This window comes from Cnephaeus nilssonii (assembly GCF_951640355.1).
Source record: "Cnephaeus nilssonii genome assembly, chromosome: 11".
Classification (NCBI taxonomy): Eukaryota; Metazoa; Chordata; class Mammalia; order Chiroptera; family Vespertilionidae; genus Cnephaeus; species Cnephaeus nilssonii.
Window position 1 is genome coordinate 73,289,714 of NC_137082.1, and position 22,778 is coordinate 73,312,491.

Here is a 22,778-nt window from a genome sequence, read left to right on the forward strand (position 1 = left end):
AATATTCACTATACTTCATATTTATTTCCTGTATTCATTTAACAAATATTTATTATGTATTTAATTTGGGCTAAAATCACTTACTGGCTGGTTGATGGTCATAACCAAAACAGGCTCTTCCTATAATTAGTTTAGGAAAAGGCCCAGCAGTGTTTTATAAAAGTAAACATATACTTACTCTATGATTGGGCAATTTTACTCCTAGATATTTTCCTAAGATACATGAATGTGATAAAATGTGATAGAATACTCATGGTCTCTTTACTCATAATAGCCAAAGAACAAGATAAATGATTATAATAGAATGTCCATAACCTCTTCACTCATAATAGCTAAAAATACAAAATGCTCAGATGTCCATCAACAGAAGAACAGATAAATCAACTGTGGTACTCATATAGTGGAACACTACTCAGCAGTAAAAAAAAAAAAGAACTCTTGATATACTAGTATGTCACAATGTGGAATAATCTCAAAAACATTATTTGAGTGAAACAAATCTTACAAAAAAAAACAATACATGCTATGTGATTCCAGTTTATATGAACTTCTAGAAAAAGAAAATCTAATGTTGACAAATATCAGAATAGTAGTTACCTCAAGGTGGAATTGGGGTTTCACTGAGAAGGGGCATAAAGAAACTTTTGGGGGTGACATTAATGTTTGATAGGGGTTTGGGTTAGACAGGTTTTTATTTTCGAAACTCATCAATTGTACACTTAATATTTGTGCAATTCACTATTTGTGCCTTTTACCTCAAGAAAAAAAGAAGAATCATAAATTAATGTTAAATGCTGGTTAATAACTTGTGCATGCTGAAGTGTTTAGAGGTGATGTGTACTGATGTCTTCAACTTAATTTGAAATATACCAAGAAATAGGATAGGTAGATTGGTGGATTGGTGGATGAATGGAGAGATGACAGATGGATGGGTGAATGGATTGATGAAGGTATAGATAGATGGAAAAATGTGTGATAAGGATAATATAGCCAAATGTTAATTGTATGATCTAAAGGATATGCATATGGAGGTTCATGCTACAATTTTTTAAAACATTTTTTATATGTTGAAAAATTTCCTTTATAACATATTGAGGAAAATATTTAAAAATAAAAAGACTCTGCATTCATGTTGCTGACAGTCTAGCAGTAAAGACAAACATTAACTAAGGTAAACACATAAGTAAATATAGAATTGTATATTTTGGTGAATGTTATGAAGGTGCGGTGAGAGAGATTGATTGGGGAGCTTGTTTAAAGGAGTGATCAAGGAAAACCTCCTTTGGAGAAGTGATGCTTGGAAAAGTGAGACATGACATTGAAAAGAGGCCCTGATGGAATGTGTGTACATCCTGGTGAGAAGGAGGAGATGCCCCCAAAGAAAAGACAGCGTGAATGAGACCCCAAGGCAGGGAAGAGTTTAGCATATGCAAGGAAATGGAAGAAGGCCAGTTGAGATGGAGTGTGACCAACAGACAAAAGAACCAGTGAAAGGTGAGGATGGAAAGGGAGGCAAGGCCTAGGCCACTCGGTAGTCTACAGGCCCTGATACATTTTAACCACCACTGAGTTAGTCAAAGCACTCCCAGGGCATGTGCTGAAAGGGGAATGATAAAACAGTAATAATAATCATCATTGAATGTATCCATTGCCTGCTGTATGCCTGGCACTGTGTCAAGCACCTTATAATTCACTTTATTTAAACTATACATCTCTCTAAACAATGCACAATTTTAAATAAATGTATAAATATAATTTCCGATTTTACACATGAGGAAACTGAGGTTTTGGAGAATAGCTTACCTAAAGTAACACAACTAGTCCAAGATGAAGCTGAGATATGAGTCTGAGATAATAAAGGCAAGGTAGTCACATTATCTGAGAAATACTTGGGGAACTGGAATGTTTAACTTGCAAGTAGAGAAATCTCCCTGGATCCACAACTATATGCTTTGAATCTATTAGATTATCATGAGAAGAGATTTTACTTGTATCCTATAGTCATAAGGATTTGAATTAGCATCCATGAGAGAATATTCTGAAAAAGGCAAATTTGAGGCCACATTTGAAACAAACAAACAAATAATTGTCATGAATAAACTTGTCCTGAGATGGCAAAAGCCATATCAGGAGTGATGACAGATTACAGACCTCCTTCCACTGAAGTCACTGAAGCGTAGGTTGGATGGCTGGAGAACAGAGGGTCTCGGACATTAGCTACGGGTTGGACCTGATGACTTTTAAGTGCCTCCCAGCCCTGAGCTTGTGGGACAAACAACTGATCGGGCTCTGCATGTGGCTGTGGCTTCCCAGCAGGTTGGCAGCAGCTGTCTTCCCAGAGCTGTATTAATAACATCTTCATTGACACCGCATGCACAAACAACATTTTCCATTTAAGCCACATTCATCACTGGCCTCATGAGGATCGCCATGAGACTGGCTTGCTGGCTAAATAGAAAAAGGCTGGGCTGGGAATGGAAGTGCAATTATGGCTCATGAGGGAGGATCAGGGGGATTTCCTGAGTGAGAAAGCTGTCTGGCATTTGCTGGTCTACGATGTTGTTCTATGGGGGCTCAAGACAGATAACCTGGAAGTGCCCAGTGCTTATGGACATGTCCCTATGGACTCAGAAATATAGGTTATAAAGAGCCATAGCCCAAGTGGCATAAGTGGAGAAAAACATTATTCAAGTTAATTTCAGCCCTAAATGTAGCCAGGGAGGCAGCAAGTATCCTAATTGCCATTCCATGTGTAAGTAGCTATTTGTGCTTTTATCCTACACCAAGGTCCTAACATAAGTGGATCATAAATGAAATGGTTGGAAGGCTTGCTCTGTGCCAGGTGCTGTGTTATCTACTGTGGCATCTCATTGAATCTTCACAGTGACTGTGACTTAACCTCTATTATGGCCCCAGTTTACAGGTGAAGACCTAGATGTTAAATAATTTCTCACACAATTGCAATGTGGCAAAACTGGTATTCACACCTACCTATGGCAGACTCCAGTTTGTTTGTTTTTTTAATTACTACAACCTATGAATAAATGAATGAATGAATGACAGCTTAAAGTCAAATCATGAGTCTAATAAACCTGAACAATTAGCTTGGGATAAAAAGAATAAATAATCATGAAGGGAAAATTACTTCCAAAAAAGCAAGACTGAGGAAAACAAAAGAGCTGGGCACATAATTTTTCCCTATGCTTCCTAGTAGCCAATCTGGAGAGAAAACGACCTCATCTGGAAAGAGCAGCTGGCTTTCTGACCCCAAGACCCATGTGCACGAACATCTCTGAGCAAGGTCCCAGCTCCAGGGATGATCAATATCCAGGCTTAGAATCCTGTTTCTGCCTACTTGGTTCCTTTAACAATCCTTCCAAATGATTTCATTTTGACCTAGCCAGTGTGGCTCAGTTGGTTGAGCATTGTCCCATGCACCTAGAGGTTGTTGGTTAGATCCCTGGTCAGTTTGTGGCCTTGATCTCCGCTAGGGGGCATGTAAGAGGCAGGCGATCCCCATTTCTCTCTAAAATCAATTAAAAATGTATTTTTAAAATAAAATAGTTTATTTTGGAAATTACGCACTTTATTTCTTATCTAGCAGTGGTCCTAGATTTCTTAGGAATGGTTTAAACTCAGTGACACAAAATTATTATCATTATCTGGAAAAGAGAGTTGGCATAGGCTGCCAGCACAAGCATGCATCTATGGAGCAAATGCTAGGGTTACAGTAAGTATAAGACCCCTCTTTTATGTTGCTCGACCTCCCCTTGGGTAGAGGACCTAGAGTCCATTGTCCTATGGTGGAAATGCCCTGATAAAACCTAGCCCCCAGGTTCACATTTGTTCAGTTGATTCCAAAGTAGAACTGAATTGTCCTTAGAAAACACATCTTCCCTTATATTTCTGTTTCAATACATTGGTATATGGCTCATATAGAAGATTGTGATTCCTTCCTAATATATATATATATTGTAAGTAATGGAATTTAAATTAAACCCAAATCTCTTTCCACTGCACCACCCTCTCTCTCTAATGAAGACAATAGCTGACTTTTAGTAAACTGCAGCCACCAAGACAACCTAGGTTTCTCTGTTAAGGGTCACACTTTCCACATTATTCCTAAGTAGGTACAACTCAGATTATACCTCACACCAGAGTTTGCAGTCTGTGCTGCTTTCAACTCAGGCAAGATCTCTACTAAAATATCAAGCAAATGTCTTATTTGCTCCATCTCTTTTCTGTACACTGTTAGTGTTGTATTATCAACATTAAGACTGTCCCTTTAAGAGTCAAAACCCCATGGTGTCTTGTAGATTTCCCCCACTAACTCTGGGATCCTGCCCAAGGACCTCTTAACATCTGATTAAATATGAATGTGGAGGTGGGTTGCTCACTCACCTGTGATCTTTTCCCTGGAAACCCGCCATTACTAAAACATGGCTGAAAAAGGCTGGAAACAAAGCCAGCCCATTATGTATTAATTCTTAATAAACTTGCAGATTATAATGATATTTGGACGATAAAAAGGGTTGGGTAGACAAGATCCTGTCTGTACCTAAGATCCAATCTGAATGAAAGCCAAAAAAGCTGAAATGATACACCAGACACTGTAGGAGCCATGTGGTCATTCATTTCTGCTAAGACAGACAGATCTGAGTGGGGTACTCCCTAACCATGTCTGATGGGCTCTCTCTGCTCACTGTCTGACCTAAAGCAGCAGCCTTAAACAGGTGCTATTACCAAACTCTTATGTAAACATGTTCCTGAAACTTTTATGTCTACCTCTGACTTTGTAGTTCACATGATTTGCACTTGGTCTGAGAATCAAGCCTCAAACCACTTTGCCATCTACCATAGAAGGAAACTTCAGGTTACATTGTAAGAAGGAAGGACTGTGGATTAAACAAACCAAAAGCTAGTTTGGGAAATCAGTTTCATCTTAAGTGCCATCTTTAATGGATTGGTATTGGCTGCTTGGAAGGCTGTGCTGAAGACTCTGAAGCTATGTCCAAGCCCAGTGGGAAAGAGGCAGTAATTGATTAGTGATGTTTTCCACAGACACAGGGAGTAGGAGTGAGAGCAGCGAGTATGTCTAACATTTGCCACATCTGAGAGGACTTCTCTGTCTTCCTAATGTGGGCAAGAATTTCCCGTCCATGCAATTAGATCAACTGCCTGTGGCAAAGCTGTGAAGCAGGCAGAGTCTCTGCCTCATGGGAGCAGACTTTGGACAGGACTCGGAGGAACTGACTTTGAGATGCAGCCTCAAGAAGACACACATGACTCCTGGCTACCCATTGATGCCCTGGTTGGGCTCACCAACATTCTCTCTTCCCTGGTCAGTCCTATGACATGGGCACTTGAGTCCATTTTGAACTCCTGGCTCCCAGAGTTGGCTCCTGTCCTGATGTCCTGCTGAGCACATGGCCAGCATAACTCCCTAATAACATTCCATGCCTGATCAGAATCTGACTTCTCTAAGAACCTCATAAATGATCTTCGATGCATCTTTGTTTTCCAATCTTGACCCAGTGGGTAATATCCCTTCACATTGATCTATTTCAGAGTCTTCATTCTGCAAAGGAGAAGTCTGATATGTAGGAAAAGCAAGAGATTTTGGAAATCATCCAGAGATACGGAGAGCTGTGGTGCTGACCTTCTGACTCCTAGCCCAGGTCTTCTCAGTGTCATGGGTATGACTGCTCTGCTTCCAGGACCAGCACCAGAGAGCAATGTCACTACTGCAAGGTAACACCTGGCACTCATGAAGAACATACATTCCCACTCTCATAACTAGAAAAGTCCTGAGCTATACATTTTTGAGAGGCCCTAGTAGACTGGGGAACTACTGGAAAAACCAACGCACTTTGGATTTAATATAGCCCAAAAATGTACAAGAGGGTCCAAGCCAGGATTTTGAGGTTGAGAACCAGGATGTATAAGCTACCAAGATGTAAAGGGACATAAATAACACTGAGGGAAGAATACTCAAAGTTCAAGATCTATGTGTGTTTATTCATCTGATGCCTTTCACCCCCGGTGACATGTGAAGGTATTTGAAATAAAAAAATAAAAAAAACACACTTGTTTACCTGTCTAGGTGTTCCTGTATAAGCAGGAATCAGGTCTGGCTTCTTGACCGCTGTAGTCCCCACCCCCATTCCCAAGTGTCTAGAACAGAGCCAGACATGTGGCTGGTGTCTACACATGTGGTGTAGATGAGAGAACATGTGGGTGATTTGGGGGAGGATGTCTGGGTTAAATAGACTGCAGGGGAAGAGATGTGAGGCTGGATGTAATCTAGGCTTAGTTCAGAAAGAGATAATCGGAAGCCTGTGGCATTATATTGGCACTGCACTATGACAGAATACAACTTTCAAAGCCAGAGTGTGGTGGGAATGAGAATGAATTCAGAATCCAGTCTGTCTGGGTTGTAATCCCACTTTTAACACAGGCTCTGACTGGTCACTTAAATTTCCAAGTACTCAGCTTCTTCATCTCTAAAATGGAGATGATAAGAGTACCTACCTCCCAGAGTTATTGAGAGGTTACCATTAAGAGTGGGCACATGTCCTTCGTTAAGAGTGGGCATGTGTCCTAAGTTTCTTTGATTAGGAAACTTCTCCAGACCATGACCACCTAAAACTCCTTCCCACTGGAAGAGGCTGCTAGAAGCCACTTTTCAAAAGGAAAGTCTACCTAGGAATGGAAACAAAACAGAAAACACATTGATTCAAGTTGAGAGGCAAAGAAATCTTGGTGACATCATTTGACCCCCTGTATCAAGCCACATCTGAAGGCTGATTACTCATGGAGTTTTTCATTATATGAGCCAATAAATTCCCTTTTTGCTTCAGCCAGTTTGGATTGGGTTTTCTGTGACTTACAACTGAAAAAGTCTTCAGTTACAGATACCTATGAGTTCAAGAGGAATGTCTGAGAGTCTGGCTTTGGATACAACTTTTAAGAGCTACTGCCAAACCTAACACCTTGGAGTAATTAATAGCTCATCAAGGCTTTGGGTTTTTTATTCAACCTCTGGGACATTCTATTTCTTGTTATGGGAAAATGGGAATGAGAAAACCAACCTCAAGGGATGCTTTAAGAATTAAATGAAATAATATATTAGAAAATACTAACACAGTAACCTCCACATTTTGAGGTCTCAGGCAATGTACAGCAGGATGTCCCAGAAACATGGGACCTCATATGAAAATACATTTATAATTCAAATTGTATTATTTCTGGAAGAGTTTTAAGTGACAAGATAACAAAAGAGTGTACTGCAATTAGGGTGGCAACTTGATGAAGGGTGGAAGTTTTGAAAAAAAGCAAAGGAAACAGGATGCAAATTGTTTTCCTTCTCAGAAAGTAGCCAAAATAATAATAATAACAACAACAACAACAACAAAGCATTCTGGATTTATTAAGAAGTTTTATATTCTAAAGCTGTGTCTGTGAAATTTTTTGACATAAATTGAATAAAAATAGATGATATACTAGTCTATAATGCAGGTCTCTGGACCCCATCTCAGACTTGGCCAATTGGAATATTTAAGGAATAAATAAGTGTGGGGAAAATATTGTAATATCAAAAATGCTTCATGCCCATGATCCATGATGTAACTTTTCTTCCCCTATATTTTTGATTAGCTAGAATTGGTGTCACCATTTTAGAAATTAAATAAGTAAGAAAGGGCTTAAACAACTTGGTTAGTGCCAGAAAAAAATTTCTGTCATTCTAGGGCTAGGAATTCATAAGCTCCAATGTCTGATAATGTCCTAGACTCTCCAGAAAGAAGAGTAGGGAATAAATTATGTCCAAAGATGTTCCTTATTATGCTATCTGAATTAGAAAAACTAGAAAACACCCTCAAGCTAGAAGCTGTGATGCCCTACCCAGATGGCTCTGCAGGGTCCTGGAAGGTAGTCCAAGTTCTCTAGCCTTGTTGGGAATTTCCTTGCCTGAAGAAAATCACCTTGCCTGAGGTTATAGCTCATACCCAATGACTAATCCATATGGTGGTATAAAGGTCCTCGGGCCCCAGCCTAAGATAATTCTGCAAGACCAGCCCAGCCTCAAAGCTCTTCCTTCGGTTGGCTGAGCCCTTCATGGCAAAGCCATGACCGCTAAGGTCTCCCTCTGCTGACCCTGCACTATCCTGACCTTTTACAGGTATTGCCTTCCCCTTCCCCCCCACCCCAACACTTCATTCAATTTTCTGCCTGCAAACCCCCCTCTGAGCTTGGTTTCCATGGAACCTAAACTAGAATAATCCCCATGTCCAGAAATGAGATCCATTAGATATATTACTGTCCAGCCATTGGATGGAATACTTTGTTGCTATTAAAATTGTGATTTATGATGACCATGGAGAAAATTAAAATGAAATATAAATTATAAAATATAATTGATGAAAGCACAATACAAAACTCCACATAGGCCATAATTACTATTATATAAAATTTATCCACAGGGGAAGGGCTGGCAAGCATACTTAAAAACTGAAAGTTGTGATTTATTTTGAAGTGTTTAAAATCATTATTATATCATTATTCCCATAGCAGACAGAAAGACAGAAAAGTACACTGAATAATGAGTCACACATTAATCTGATAAGTAGAAATCTGAAATATGTCAACAGCACATATCCTATCTTGTTGAAAACACTTCTTGGGGGAAGAGTTAGATCGTATTCTTAGTGCCATGTCCCCCTGTCCTGTTACTGTTACTCCCTCCCCTGTCAGAGGCAAGAAGTGGCTCAGGCAGTGGAGCAGGAAAACTCAACGCCATGACTACTGTCTGTCAGGCAGGTCTGCAAGGAAACTTCACCATCTACCTGCTCACCTTAAGGTTCCAAGGTTCCGGCAACATTAACAGTTTCTGAAGTTACACAGTGTCTCTCCAGCTTATCCCCCAGAGCATCTGTAATTGCCCTCTGTCTGAAAAGCTAAGAGAATCACACTTAGAGCAATTCTGGCTCTCAGTCCCTTGCCCCAGGGACAATTCTGAGTCTTTTGTTCTACAGTCTCCCAGAGGACACCTTGGGGTTCAACCCCCATTGTGTGCAGAGGTGACCTGTTCTTGAACTCGTCCTGAATTAGCTTCCTTCCCTTTCTTATCTCACTTATCTCCACTCCCCTACTGGCTTCTCAACTCCCAGGTAAACTACTCCACTCAAATGCTTGTCCCTGCCTCTCCTTGGGGGAAGGGTGGGGGGGAACTTAAGTCAAACACTGACCCTTTTCTTCCTTTATAATCCAATAATATTACCAAAATGACACTCTTTGGGGTAGTAGACATTCACCAAAGGTTGATAGTGGCAACAAGGAGATGACTTAGCACAGGACACCAAGTTGAATGTCATCTGTGATTGACCAGACATTCCTTGGCTGCCCCTGACATAGGGAATATCTCAATGGTAGGCTTTCTCTCCTGAGACCCTGACCAACTGGTCTCTTCTTGAATTTTCTTCCCTTTCTCACTTTTTCTCCTCTCCTCTTTTTGTTTTCCCAGGTGGCTTGTGGAAATATGAAAAATGATCCTTACCCATCCAGGCTATGCCCAGAGAAATGAACTGAAATAAATACACACCCCTTTCACCAAAGCATCATCCTTGAGTTTCCTAAAAGAAAAACAATATTGCTTACTACCTGTTTAACATCTTCAGCATTATAGGCTTCCACATAAGCCCCCTTTCGAGGAACTTAATTGCCCTTCAATCTTGGACCTGTGTGACGGTCATGTTCTTTCCTTGGAGGCAAATTCTCCACAATGTGGATGATGACAGACTCTCATCTTCCCCCCCAGAAGACCCTTAGGAGTGGCAGTGCCTGGCAGTGCACTCCCAGGCATGTCCCCATACTCCCCAGGAGTTGAGCACATCAGAGGTGAGATTCAAGAAAGATTTCTAGAAGCACACTCTGGTATAGCAGTGTCTACAAAATTAAATGTAGAATTGCCATGGGCTCCAAAAGAATTAGAAGCAGAACCTAAACAAATATTTGTACACCCAAGTTCATAGCAGCATTATTCACAGCAGCTGAGATGTTGAAACAACCAAAGTATCTGTCAATAGATACAGTGGAATGTTATTTAGCCATGAAAAGGAAGGAAATTTTAACATGAATCTTGAAGACATAAGACTAAGGGAAATAAACATAATGCTAATGGAAATAAACAGGTCACAAAGGACAATTATTGAATGATTCCACTTACATGAAGCACCTAGAGTAGTCAAATTCATAGAAACAGAAAGTAGAATAGTGGTTGCCAGGGGTTTTGGAGAGGGAAGAATAGGGAGTTTCAGTTCTGGAGGATGAACAAGTCTGGAGATGGTTGCACAACAATGTGAATGGACTTAATACCACTGAACTGTACACTTAGAAAATGACTAAACAGTCAATTTTATATTAGGTATATTTTACCATAGTGTAAAAAATATATAAAAATAAATGGAAAAAAGGGAGGAAGGCACGCTCTCCTTCCCTCCTTCTGCTCCCCCTTTAGCTGGGGACCAAAAATAGACGCATAGCATTAGCATCGCGCCTGTCTTCTTGTTAATTGTCTTGTTTTCGATGCAGATGTTTTTCACTTACAGACAGTGTGCTGGGGGACTAGGAACGCAGAATGTGCTGGTGTGGCATTTCTGAACCCAGGCAAACTTTGATTAGTTTGAATGGTGGTGCTCCGCTGGAGAGAAACATCAAACCCAGGAAAGCTGCAGCCCTTTGTTTTCCCAGCTCCCACGGAACAAGACCTCTTTCCAGCAGGCACGCCTGTGGAGCCCAGCCTTTTCTTTGTTCCCAGAGATACTATTTTTTCATGTTTATGAGGAATGCCTGTGTTTTCTCTTTCACTTTTTTCTTTTCCTTTTTAAAGATTTCTTTTTGCCTACATAAGGTGAAAAGGCAGAAATGAGCAGTGAGCTAGTCAATGTTCGAGTCTTGGAAGGGACGAGGAGTGAGCCAGCCTTGCAGAGTTTCCTCCCTAAAATACCAAAGAAGAGACACACGGTAGAGCTTGGGTCTTCCTGCTCCACCTGTGGTCCTCGCTCATGGCTCTCATTCTTGGTCACTCATGGGCTGCACTTCAATGAACCTATGGACTAGTCAGGGACCAAAAAATAATTAAATTAGAGGGGTCCGCCTTAGGAGAGGACTGGGTCTCTAAGAAGACAGCCCCGGCTTTGACTCTGAGCTCCATCATTTCCTAGCTGTGTGACTTTGTTAGGCAACTAAGCTCCAGATTTATCATCTGTAAAATGGGAGTAATAATAGTAACTACTCAATATGATAGGTAAAGATTAATTAAATAACTAGAAAGCACCTGGCACACACCATGGCACACAATAGCAGCTCAATAAATTTTAATTCTTATGATATAAAGAACATTTTACATGTGTAACTCCTGACTCTGAAAAGGTAGGGATCAGCATAAGGTTGATCTTGAAAGAAAGATTCTGTGCTCCTTATAATTTGAAAAATCCCAATAAGCCCTTTGGTGACACCACCCACACCACAAAGGCTACTAAAGAGATGTACCGTGGAATTTAAGTATGTGTATCTTGTTTTCAAAGGGGTTACCTCATCCCTGCTGTTGGGCAATAGTGATTTTCTACACACAGGCAAGAATTTTATAGACTCCCCTTAATAGCAACATGGCGGAATCAGTAACAGTGACAATATATCGCTTCATGACTCCAAATTCAACTCTTCTTCAGTGCACTGGAGCAAAATGCCAGCTAAGTGTGGGTTTTACTGATTTAGCTGTGGAGGAAAGAAATTCTGCAGATCAGATCAATACAGCCAGTAAAAACAAACTGCAGAACGCCCATTTTCTGCCGGAGGTCTATAAGCGAGGGCATTAGAGGAGGCCCCTGAATTATTCCTGAGCTCTTCATCTTGAGTGCTGGAAATGGTACTTGAAAACCATTACGGGGAAAGGCTATGATTTTTAGGTCACCGTGATTAAATTAAATGTCCTGCACAAAAAGTTAGAGTTAACATTTTTTGGATCAAAAAATTAGAATCCATAAGAGAATAGTTTTAATCAGTCAGAGTACCAGGACAAGCCCAAACCCTCAATTAATTCTTTCGCTGACATTTAGGAACCACATCTTCTGCAATAAGAAGATGTAAACTTAGAATATTATTTTATTTGGACATCTGGCAGCCATATTGGAAACGTGATGAACCATGACGACTTTTAAGATTATTTTATCATTATCATCAATGTCATTACCATTATCATTAAATTTTTACTACTAATAATACTTCAGCACAGTAGTCATATTCCTTTTATCTGCCTAGGGGAATTATCAGTTCGGAGATCAACCATGTACAGTTAAGAAAAAGACTGATAATATCTCAAAGTATCACAATAGTACTGACTCATACTATTGATAAGGGTGTAAATGAGTGGTAATTTTGAAAGACAATTTAGCCTTGTCCATTATAATATAAGGCCTATATTTGCTTCAACCTGAGAGTACTACTGCTAAGTAACTCTCAGAGAAAAATATTCACAGATGTGTCCAAACATAAAAATAGCTCATGAGGTTCAGTTAAGGGTTGTGTGTGCAAGTGAAAACATGCAAATAATGTGAGCAGCCTTCATTCAGGGAATGACTAAATAAGCTGGAACTGTCTATGATAAACATTTTACAACAATTAAGACATATAAAATAAATGGGTTTAAATGGACAAGAAAAGATATCTATAATCAGCAGTTTATATTTAACAACTGACTCTCCAGCCAGGGGCGTGGGGGGTGGGGGGATGCGGGGATGGGGAGGGGGAGGCAGGAGGGAGAGAAAGCCCTGGTTTGCAGCATTTGCTGCTTCCTGTGGTATAAATACTCCAACCATGGCCAATTTCAAGCTACCAACATGATGGCACTGAATGTAGACTTGGGAAGAGATGCACACAGTTGACTCTCACGAGCTGGTCACTATACTGTCACTATATGGTTAAGTGAATAAAGAAGGAGCAGGGCAATATGTACAATCTGCTGCATAACTAAACCACACATCTACGTGCCCTTTTCTGTGTACATATGCATAAAAATTGTTAAGTGAGTCACCTTTGGGGGAGGAAGTGAGCCTGCCAGTATTAGGTAGTGATTTCTGCTTTGTATCATTTCAGTACTTTTAAGCTGAAAATTTATTAACTATTTGGTTAGGCTAAATTTTAAAAAAAATAATAATAATGACAATTATATATACCATGTCCTAGAAAAGTTTGGTGAGATTTTGATAAATTGGCCAGAAACTGGCTTGAACTTGGATGTGTGGATGGATAGATGGATAGATAAATAAACAGTTAAATTTGAGGATCAAGGAGAAGGAGACAGAGAAAGAAGTGTGGGAGCCTCTGGGTGACATGCAGGCTGGTGTTTAGTTTAGGTATTAAAAAAGAGAACGGAGAAGGGGAAGCTAGAGGTGGGAAGGAAAAGCAACTTAGGTAGGAATGAAGAAACAAGCAAGACCAGGAGCCTCTTTGTGGAGCAGCCTGGTAAGGGAGGAGAAAGGGAAGGATAGGGAGCAGCTGCAGACGGTGGTCCACCTGGGGAGGTGAGTGCAGTGGGCACTGGGATGCTCTGCTGTGGGAGGCAGGGGAGGGGAGCATCCATGGGCCTGGGGTGGGTTCCCTGATTGAAATGCTGCCAATCAGGAGATGAGGTCATCTGCTGACAGCAAGGGGTGAAGAGCAAAGAAACAGGTTTGGGGGAAGTAGAAAAGGTTTGAAATTGTCCTTGGGAAGGATGGGAGTGTGGGCTGAGTCCTTGTACAATTGAGGAGTGTTAAGGTCCAGTCTGAGTTGGGGGATATGAATTTACATTGAAATGAATTTTCTCTGTTATGTGACCTTCTCCAATCTTTTCCCCAGAGCAGACATGAAGAAAAGAAATAGGTAGTGAATTAGGCAGAGGAATCCAGCCTAACAACTCTGTCTCCCCTGCCATGAGAATAGGCATCATTCATGGCATCTAGGCCTTGCTTTCACATCTGCAAAGCGGGGATAATGGCACATACCCTGTGGCATTCTTGGGCTGCAGGAGAACCAGAAGAGACAGCGGAGGGGAGAGAATGCGGAGAGGCAGTAATGTGCTTGGTGTGTCTTCAAGTATCAGCACCCAGGCCACTGCTCATGTCTCTGAGGTCCCAATAAATCTCAGTGGAAGATAAAGGGTCAGTCAGTAATGGAAGGCTAAGTGAACGTGACCCAGTCTATGCCCAGGGCAGGATAAATTCCTGGTAAGTGGTATTCCGAGAAGTGTTTGACCTCACTCAAAGGCACTGGCAGAAGGTGACTGCAGAAATACAGAGGGAAACATGGTCCTCGACTTCCGGATTGGCCAGCAGAAGCCAACAGACCCTCATCCAAGTCCTACAGCTGGTGAGAAAGAAGTCTGAGTGTACACCATGGAGGAAAGGGACTCTTGGGATCCTGCTTTCAGTCTGGATGAGCTGAGGTGGGGTTCTGGTTCCTGCCCAAGTTTCCCCTACGTGGGGGGGGGGGGGGGGGGGAGGAAACATAATTGTGCTATAAAAATATGTGGTTCTAGTGTATGATATGCATCACAATTTTTACACTGATTACTACACCCCCACAGAATGCCTAGAATCTTCCTAATATATCCTGGGTGATGTTTAGGTCAGACCCAAATAAGAAAGTGTGATTGCTAAGTGGTTAATCATTATTCACACTCCTCCACCACACACACTGGCTTTCTGTTCTTTGAACACATCATTATCTTTTAAACCTTCGGCTCTTTAAATTTTAGTGTCTGTCTAGAATGTTCCTCCTTCCCACCCCCCGCCCACCCCGATTTTTCAGAGCTAGCTCATTCCCGTCTTTTATGTCCCAGCTGAAATGTGTGATGTTGGTGGGGATATAAATGCAGCCTGGACCAAGCCATGACAGGTCTTGAATATTGTCCTAAGGAGGTAGGACATCACCCTGAAGGCAATGGGAGAGATTCGGCAGATTTGGGGGTAGAGGAGAGATTTGAGTCAGAGCTTTAGATAAATATTTTTGTCATGTTTTGTAGGATTAAAAATGGACAAGAATGAAAGCAAGAAGACCCATTATAAGGCCATGGCAACAGTAAAATGCGATATGAAGAAGGTCAAGATTAGTGTTGCGGAATACTGCTTGAAACAAGACTGATGACTCAGTAAATGGTAAACACAGAAGCACATATTTTTCTCACATGCCTCAGACACAGAACATCCTCACATCAAAACACAGGGAGAAAGGATGTCCAACAAATTCATATGTGAAAATGTGTGACGAGACCTGCACCTCACAGATTTAATCTGGGATTTAGGATTTTAGTCCCACTCAGTGTTGGGTGTGAGCAGTGCCAAAAGAAATATCATTTAGATCTTCTAATCTACACATGAAGAAGTCAGGTTTGCATCTGAAAATCAGCTCATTATTGATCTTAACCTTGTTAATATTCATGAAGCTCTATCAAGAAGTAGTAGATTTTAACACAGTGGCCCCCACACGCTAAATCAATTCTCATTGATTTCAATCAGCTTTCTCCATCCAAGCACTGATGTCACCCCCTCCCATGAAAACCTGTTTCCAAGGTCCTTTGGAGCATGTGGGTGGTGTAATAGGCTTGTCTGCCCTGCCTGCCATTGTCCAGACTTTGGAAGCACTCAGAGTGGGCAGAGATGGTATTTGAGTAGCACCTGCTCCTCTTTGCAGCTAAGTGGATCTGGCTTCCCCCCTAAATCCATTCATCCACAAAGCTATGCTCCCCCCAAGTCTCAGCCACCAGGTGGAAAGATAGAGCCCTGGTCACCTTCAGGTACATGTCAATTTCAAGACAAGGCTGATTTTTCCAAAATCTTAGATGCTACCTGTCCTTAAAGACCTCTAACAAGTTCAGATGACAACTCATTTTTTCCTCAAATACACTTAAGTTCAGAGCGGGATCTGACAACCAAACTCATAGCCCTGGCTCAGAGCTCTGTCCTCTCCATGACCTGCCCAAGGACAGCCCTGGGAGCTGAGTCTCTTCTCACAGCAAAGGTTTCCTTTGATGTTCTAGAAATCCAGTTTAGGTGACTTTCTTTAAATATATATATATATATATATATATATATATATATATATATATATAGTTTTTTTCTTCTTTTCCTTTCAGTTATATATTTTATTTTTGGCTATTATATTTTGTTTTCTTTTATTGATGAAAGTATTTGCCTTGTGTATTAGGAAAAATGACCAAATGATGAATTGTAGGGCAGCATTGCCTCTTGATTATACTCCCCAAGGAAGACAAGTTGCAATCGAACTAGGTAAAGCTTGTGAACACCAGCCATGTGACAATAAACTGAAAGTAGCCTCTGGCCAACAGCCAGGAAGAAACTAAATTCTGCCAATAACTACAAAAGCCAATCCTTCCCAGTCGAGCCTCTGATGAGACCCCAGCCCTGACTAACACCTTGAGTACAGCTTTGTATGGGATCCAGCTAAGCCCTGCCTAGATTCTGGACCCAAAGAAACTGTAAGGTAATAAATATGTATTGTTCTAGGGACTAAGCTGTGCTGATTTCATACACAACAATGCATAACCAACTCAACAGTTGTGTAGGTTTTTATTGCTATGTGCTATTACAATTTAGTAGCTGAGATATCAAATATCAGGTCACCTACTATCAACTATAACTTAAACTCCATTTATTAAAAAAATCTTGGCAAGTGCTGGGCACTGGTTTTACATATCTAAGCCCCCTCCACACCCTCTGTGATAGAGACAGTCTTTATCCCAACTTCACAGATGAGGAGACTGAGCTGCAAAGATGTTAATAAGCTTTTCCAATGTTGCCTAGCTTGACAGTAGTGGAGCATTGCTTCAAACTGGGTCTATCTAACTCCAAAGATGCTCTTAAACACAGCTGCCTCAGTATGCTGAAACTACATTATAGAGTCTGTGGCCCTAAAAACGGCTTAGGAAGAGGCCTTTGTCTATAACGGCTTTGCTGGCCTTGATGGCCTAGGTATTAGAGATGAGGAAACTGGATTTCAATAATTTCATCACAGATTCTCTACACTTGGTAGGACCAGTATTTGAACCTGGGTCAGTAACTTCAAAACCCACCAGCCATGTGACAAGAAACTGAAAGTTTCTAAATCTTTCACTGCTTCCTTGCTCTGCATAAACATATAGCCTGAGCCTGCCCTTTACTTTTATTTATCATCTCGATTTTGCAAACGCCTCTGAATCATTCTTCCATGTGTTCATCCAACACTTACTGAGCATTTGCTTTGTGCCAAGTACATTGTAGGCCTTGGAAATACAAAGAAAGAAGATAGAACCTTTGGTCACATCTCACTTCAAATTGTCCTAGTGGCCAAGGGCACATCTATGTCATTTACTTTTGTATCTCTAGCACTAAACATGGTACCTGGAATTTAGAGGTGCTATTTTTTTCAGAGTTTTATATTTTTATTTTTTTACTATAGCTGACATACAATATCATATTAATTTCAGTTGTACAACATAGTGATTAACCAATTATGTACAATCATTGGCTCTGCTGGCTGTTGTCTCCTTTGCAACTGCTTTTGGAAGCTGCCTCTCTCAGTCCACCAGGTAGTTCCTAAATAGACCACTCATTTCCACACCTGCACACCTTTTCCTGTCATCCCCATTCACCTCTCCACCTGGAATGACCTCCCACTCCTTCTTCTTCTGTCTGCACCCTTCAAAGCCCTGAGATGTTACCTCCTTTCTGCCCCTTCCTCTACCAGCACAAGAAATTATGGCCTGGTCCCTTTCCCCCAGCCATTCGACACATTTTGATTATAACATATTCCATTATCGTTACTTGATTTTAAATTTCTTCTCCCAGGCTGGGAGTAACTGTAAATTCAGCTTCCAGCTCAGCACAGAGTGGCAGTTCAACAAGGGCAGGATGAACCGAATTCAGTTCATTCATTCATTCCACAAATATTTACTAATCATATCCTATGTTCCAGGAATTCAGTTTGGGGATTCAATGAAAAATAAAAATTGTTGCAAGGTCCTGGATCTTGTGGAGCTTATATTGTACTAGAGGCCTGATGCACGAAATTTGTGCAAAGGGCTCGGCCCTCACAGCCTCGGCTGCCCCTTGTAGCAGCCCCTTGCAGCCTCAGCCGGCCCTTGCAGCCCCTCGCAGCCTCGGCTGGCCTTCGCAGCCCCAGCTTCCTACTGAAGGTTGTCCGGACAGTCGTTCTGCTATTCGGTCTAATTAGCATATTAGCTCTTTGTTATATATATTGATTCCACTTAAAATGTCTGGTTCTGTTGGGTCCACTGGCAAGGCTATTATTAGCTTCCTTTGTCTTTCAATTTGATGTCAGGCCCTGGTTATGTGACTTGGAATTTATCTTGGGAAGCCAGTGTGTGCCGACATCTCTCCAAGCCCCGGGAAATCTTCAACACGTCTGTGCGTCCAGGAGGCCATGTTGTTAACATGCACATCAGTGCAGGTCTGGCCAAATGAAGTTGTCTTCCCAGAAGCAGCCCCTGTGGGAAGCAGTGCTCCTCAGTGAGGCTGCCAATGTTTTGACTATTTTTGGACTTTGATTTTGGAGCTCTGAGTGGAATTTATAGCCCATTTGTGAACGGGCTCAATGGGGGGAAATGTCCCTTTTCAAGGCTTCATTTGCTACTAGGTAATGCCGGCAGGGTTTTGTAGACAAGGCAGGTGAATGAGCTTCCCAATGCAGCTGTGCAGAAGCAAGAAGAAGAAAAGGAAGAACCACAAATGCATACAGACTAGTACATGTGCCTTTGTTAGGCAGTGACTGCATCTCTTAATAACTTGATAGCTAACATCTCTTCTTGATTACATTTTATTAATTCACTCCCTGCTGGTTGTACTGATATATTGATATGTATTGATGTATTGATATGATATCATTGATATATGTCATCATTACAGTTGGTGTCTACAATGTCCCTTATCTACAAATAGCACGTCCATGAGAGTTTGTAAACATGTGTGAAAGATTATGGAGGCTAAACATCTAGCGAATGAAGTGCAAGGTCATGAAGTGTGCATGTCTTCAATTGTATTTGCTATTGCTAAATTGATATCCAAATGAGTCACACCAATTTCCATTCACTCTGGCCATGCTTGAGAGTATCTCTTTCTTCACATACTCAGCAAAAATCAGCATTACATAATGGGTGGGAAAATGGTGTCTCATTTTAACTTGCATATCTATGACTTATTAATGTGGTAGAGCTCTTTTTATGTAAGTGTTGGCTGTTTGATTTTCATATGCTGCACTGCCTCTATTGGTATCCTTTGTCCATTTTTTTTTCCAATGGACTATTTGGCTTCATATAATTGATTTACAAAAATTCATCCCATATTCCAAATAATATCCTTTTGTCAGTTATTTATACAAATATCTGTTGTCATATTTGACTTTATACATTTAGTCAAATATATCAATCTTATCCTTGGTGTTTGTGTTTTTTTGTTTACTGTTTTCAAAAAAACCAACAACCTCTGTACTCCAAGATCACAAATATAGTCTCATAAGTTGTCATCTAAAAGTTCCATTATTTTTGGTATTTATTACTTTGAGATTTGATGTTTGTATAAAGTCAGGATAAAATGTTCATTTTTTTTCTTTAATGATAGTCTTTCCCCCACAACATGTATTGAATAAAACATCCCCTCTCACTACCACTCATTTGTTTTGCCATCCCTGTCTGTCACCAAGTTCCTGTGTGTGTTGAAGGGTTTTTTTCTGTGCTGTCTATTCTGTTCAGTTGATTAACTTCTCTATCTCTGTACCAAATTTACACTGCTTTAATTACCATATTTTAAAAAGAAATCATACTAAATGGAAGAGCAAGGCTCCCTTCTTCTTTCTTCACACACATCTTGGTTATCTCTGGACCTTTATTTTTCCATGAATATCTTCGGATTGATTTTGTTAAGTTCCAAAAATAAACTGTTGAGATCTGATTAAATTTCCTTTGTTTTAAATTGAGTCCATTTTTTATCAAAGGATAAAATATGCTTTTAGGAAAAGAAGGCAGGAGATGGGCCTTTGGGCCTCAGGATGTTGTAGCTGGGAGTTTCCCATGCTCCCTTGCAGGGGATACACTCTTAGAGATCTGAAAGGAAGGGGCAGCTTGTCAAAGATAGGATTCCAATATTCCTGGACTCATAGCCGAATTACCATTGAGACCTTCTCAGTCTCACCATCACATCCACAACCTGAATCCAAGGACCAGGGACACAACTTCAACTTGCTGCTTGACTCCAGCTTCAGTTGCCCTGCATCTCCTGGTGTGATATCCCCCAATTAAGGCACTGAATCCCACTGAGTGTCCCTGGTCCATGCCCTTACCTGCTCCTCCTTACATTATTGCATTTCCCTCCCTGAAGTATGAGGTCCTCCACACTCCTCATCACACTGGTCTTTGGAAAACATGGTCCTGGCATCTCTCCAGGGATGCTGGCCAAGACTTCTCAGGGTTGTGCTGACACAGTAGCCACTAGCTATAAGAACCATTTAAATTGATGTTTTAATTAAATAAAACTCATAAAAATAAAATTTCAGCTCCTCGATCACATTGGCCACATTTTAAAAGCTCAGTTAGTCATTAGCTATCTGTGGCTATCATCTCAGACACATTTCTACCTTCAGATATAGGAGGTTCTATTGGACAGCACTACAGAGACTCACAGGGTCTTTTGATTCCCCGCCCAGTGCTCCGGACCTCACAGCCCCCCACCCCCCCCCCACACACACACACCTGTCTATTTCTCTCCCTACCCGTTGGCCCAAAATGTTAAAATCAGGACTTCCTCTCAGTCCCCTTGAGCACCTTGAATTTCCTGATATGAGCTTTAGCTCCATCTGCTCTGTAATCGAGAACCCCATGCCTTCTTCAGCTTCTTTCTACCAAGTCATTTTCTTCCTTCAAGGCTCTGTTCAAAGACCACTTCACCTCTAATATCTTCCTTCCAGTCTCCTTCTCACAGCTTCTACACCCACTGTCTGCATCTCTATTACACCCTGGCACTATATTATTAAGTGAAATTCATGCAAGGCAGTGGCTATGTCACAAGGGTTCTCTATCCCCTAGCTCGGGGCCCGGCTCCTAGAAATTGTCAGTGCATAAATTATGGAGTCCAGTTGAACACAAGCTTTGTCCCTGTGATAATCTGGTATCTCCCAGTACCCTTCTGCCCTATCACTTAGCCTGGCCTGCCCACCACCCTTTCTATGCACTCCCCCACATTTAATTACATTCTCATCAGACCAGTCTGCTTGGCTCCCTGTGTAGTTGAAGTGTTTGTGTAAACAGCAGAGAGATCCTGTTCATTATAAAGACTTCCTCACATTCACTGCAGCCAGTTCCGGTCTCCCCGATTGTAAAGGAGATAGGAGCAGCCACTTGGAGACAGGAAGGGGCTTATTGAAGGGACAATAGCAGCCCTGAAGAGATAGAGCAATATATACACATAGCTCATGCAGTACCTGGTTCTCTCCCTTCAGAGAGACACAGAAGGAGATATGGAGAAAAAGAGAGGGAACAAGAAGAAGAGCAGAGACAAATATAGAGAAAGCAGAGATAAGTCAGAATAGAAGAGGGAAGCTATCAGAGAGAGAGACATACACTCATAGAAAGAGATAGAGAGACACGAAGGCGGACCCAGAAGCATAGCATCAGAGACAATGAGTGGAGGGTAAAACTGTTAAAGTAGCTATATCCCTTAGCCTACAGAGCATGCTTGCTTTGGTACATTACAGAGCAAACTAGATATTGCACACCAAGAGTGCCGACACACAGAAAGTTGGTGGAACAGCGATCAAAAGAACAAATGGAAACCAAACTCAACTTCAGCCCCAGAATATTAAAAACCAGCATGATCAACCCTGAGCATTCATATTACCTGACTTGCCTCTCTGAAAAGGTGCAGAAAGAAAAGCTTGGAAATGCAGAATGTGCTCTGTCCTATGATCTGTGGTGCCTTTGGAGTCCCCTACCCAGACTTCTCAACAAGAATCTGTCTTTGGCCTAGCCGGGGGTGGCTCGGTGGTTGAGCATCCACCCATGACCCAAAAGGTCATGGTTCGATTCCTGGTCAGGGCACATGCCTGGGTTGTGGGCTTATTCCCCAGTAGGGGGCATACAGGAGGCAACAGATCAATGATTCTCTCTCATGATGGATGTTTCTATCTCTCTTTCCCTCTCCCTTCCTCTCTCTGAAATCAATACAAACATATGTTTTAAAAAATAATCTGTCTTTGCTGTGGACAGCACCAGTTTGAGGCTTTGGTGGAACAGACAAAGTATGACCAAAACTTTCTTTCCCTAAACTTGTGACATCTGGGGTTTTTCCGAGTTGGGGATGTGCCAGGTAAAATGATGCCTGCTCACTGAAGAGGGATATCCTTTTAATGACAGTGACAGGCTGCATTTGAGCTACCTAAAAAATCTTGCCTTGTCTCTTTCCAGATGCCTCAAAAGTTGACTCTCAAGTCCTGTTAGCTTGGTCATCAATCTGGCTAACTTGTTTTCTCATGCATTCATTCATTCACACATTTATCAAGGACCTCCTGTGGGTTGGCACCGTGTTAGATGCCACAGTGGCAAATGAAACAAATGTTTCTTGGGTCTGGGGGGTTCCATGTCTAGTGTGTACAAGCTACACTAAATAAAGAATCATACAAAAAAATTACACTGGAAATATGGATATGTGCAAGAAATTTAAAAAGCATGATGCCCAAAA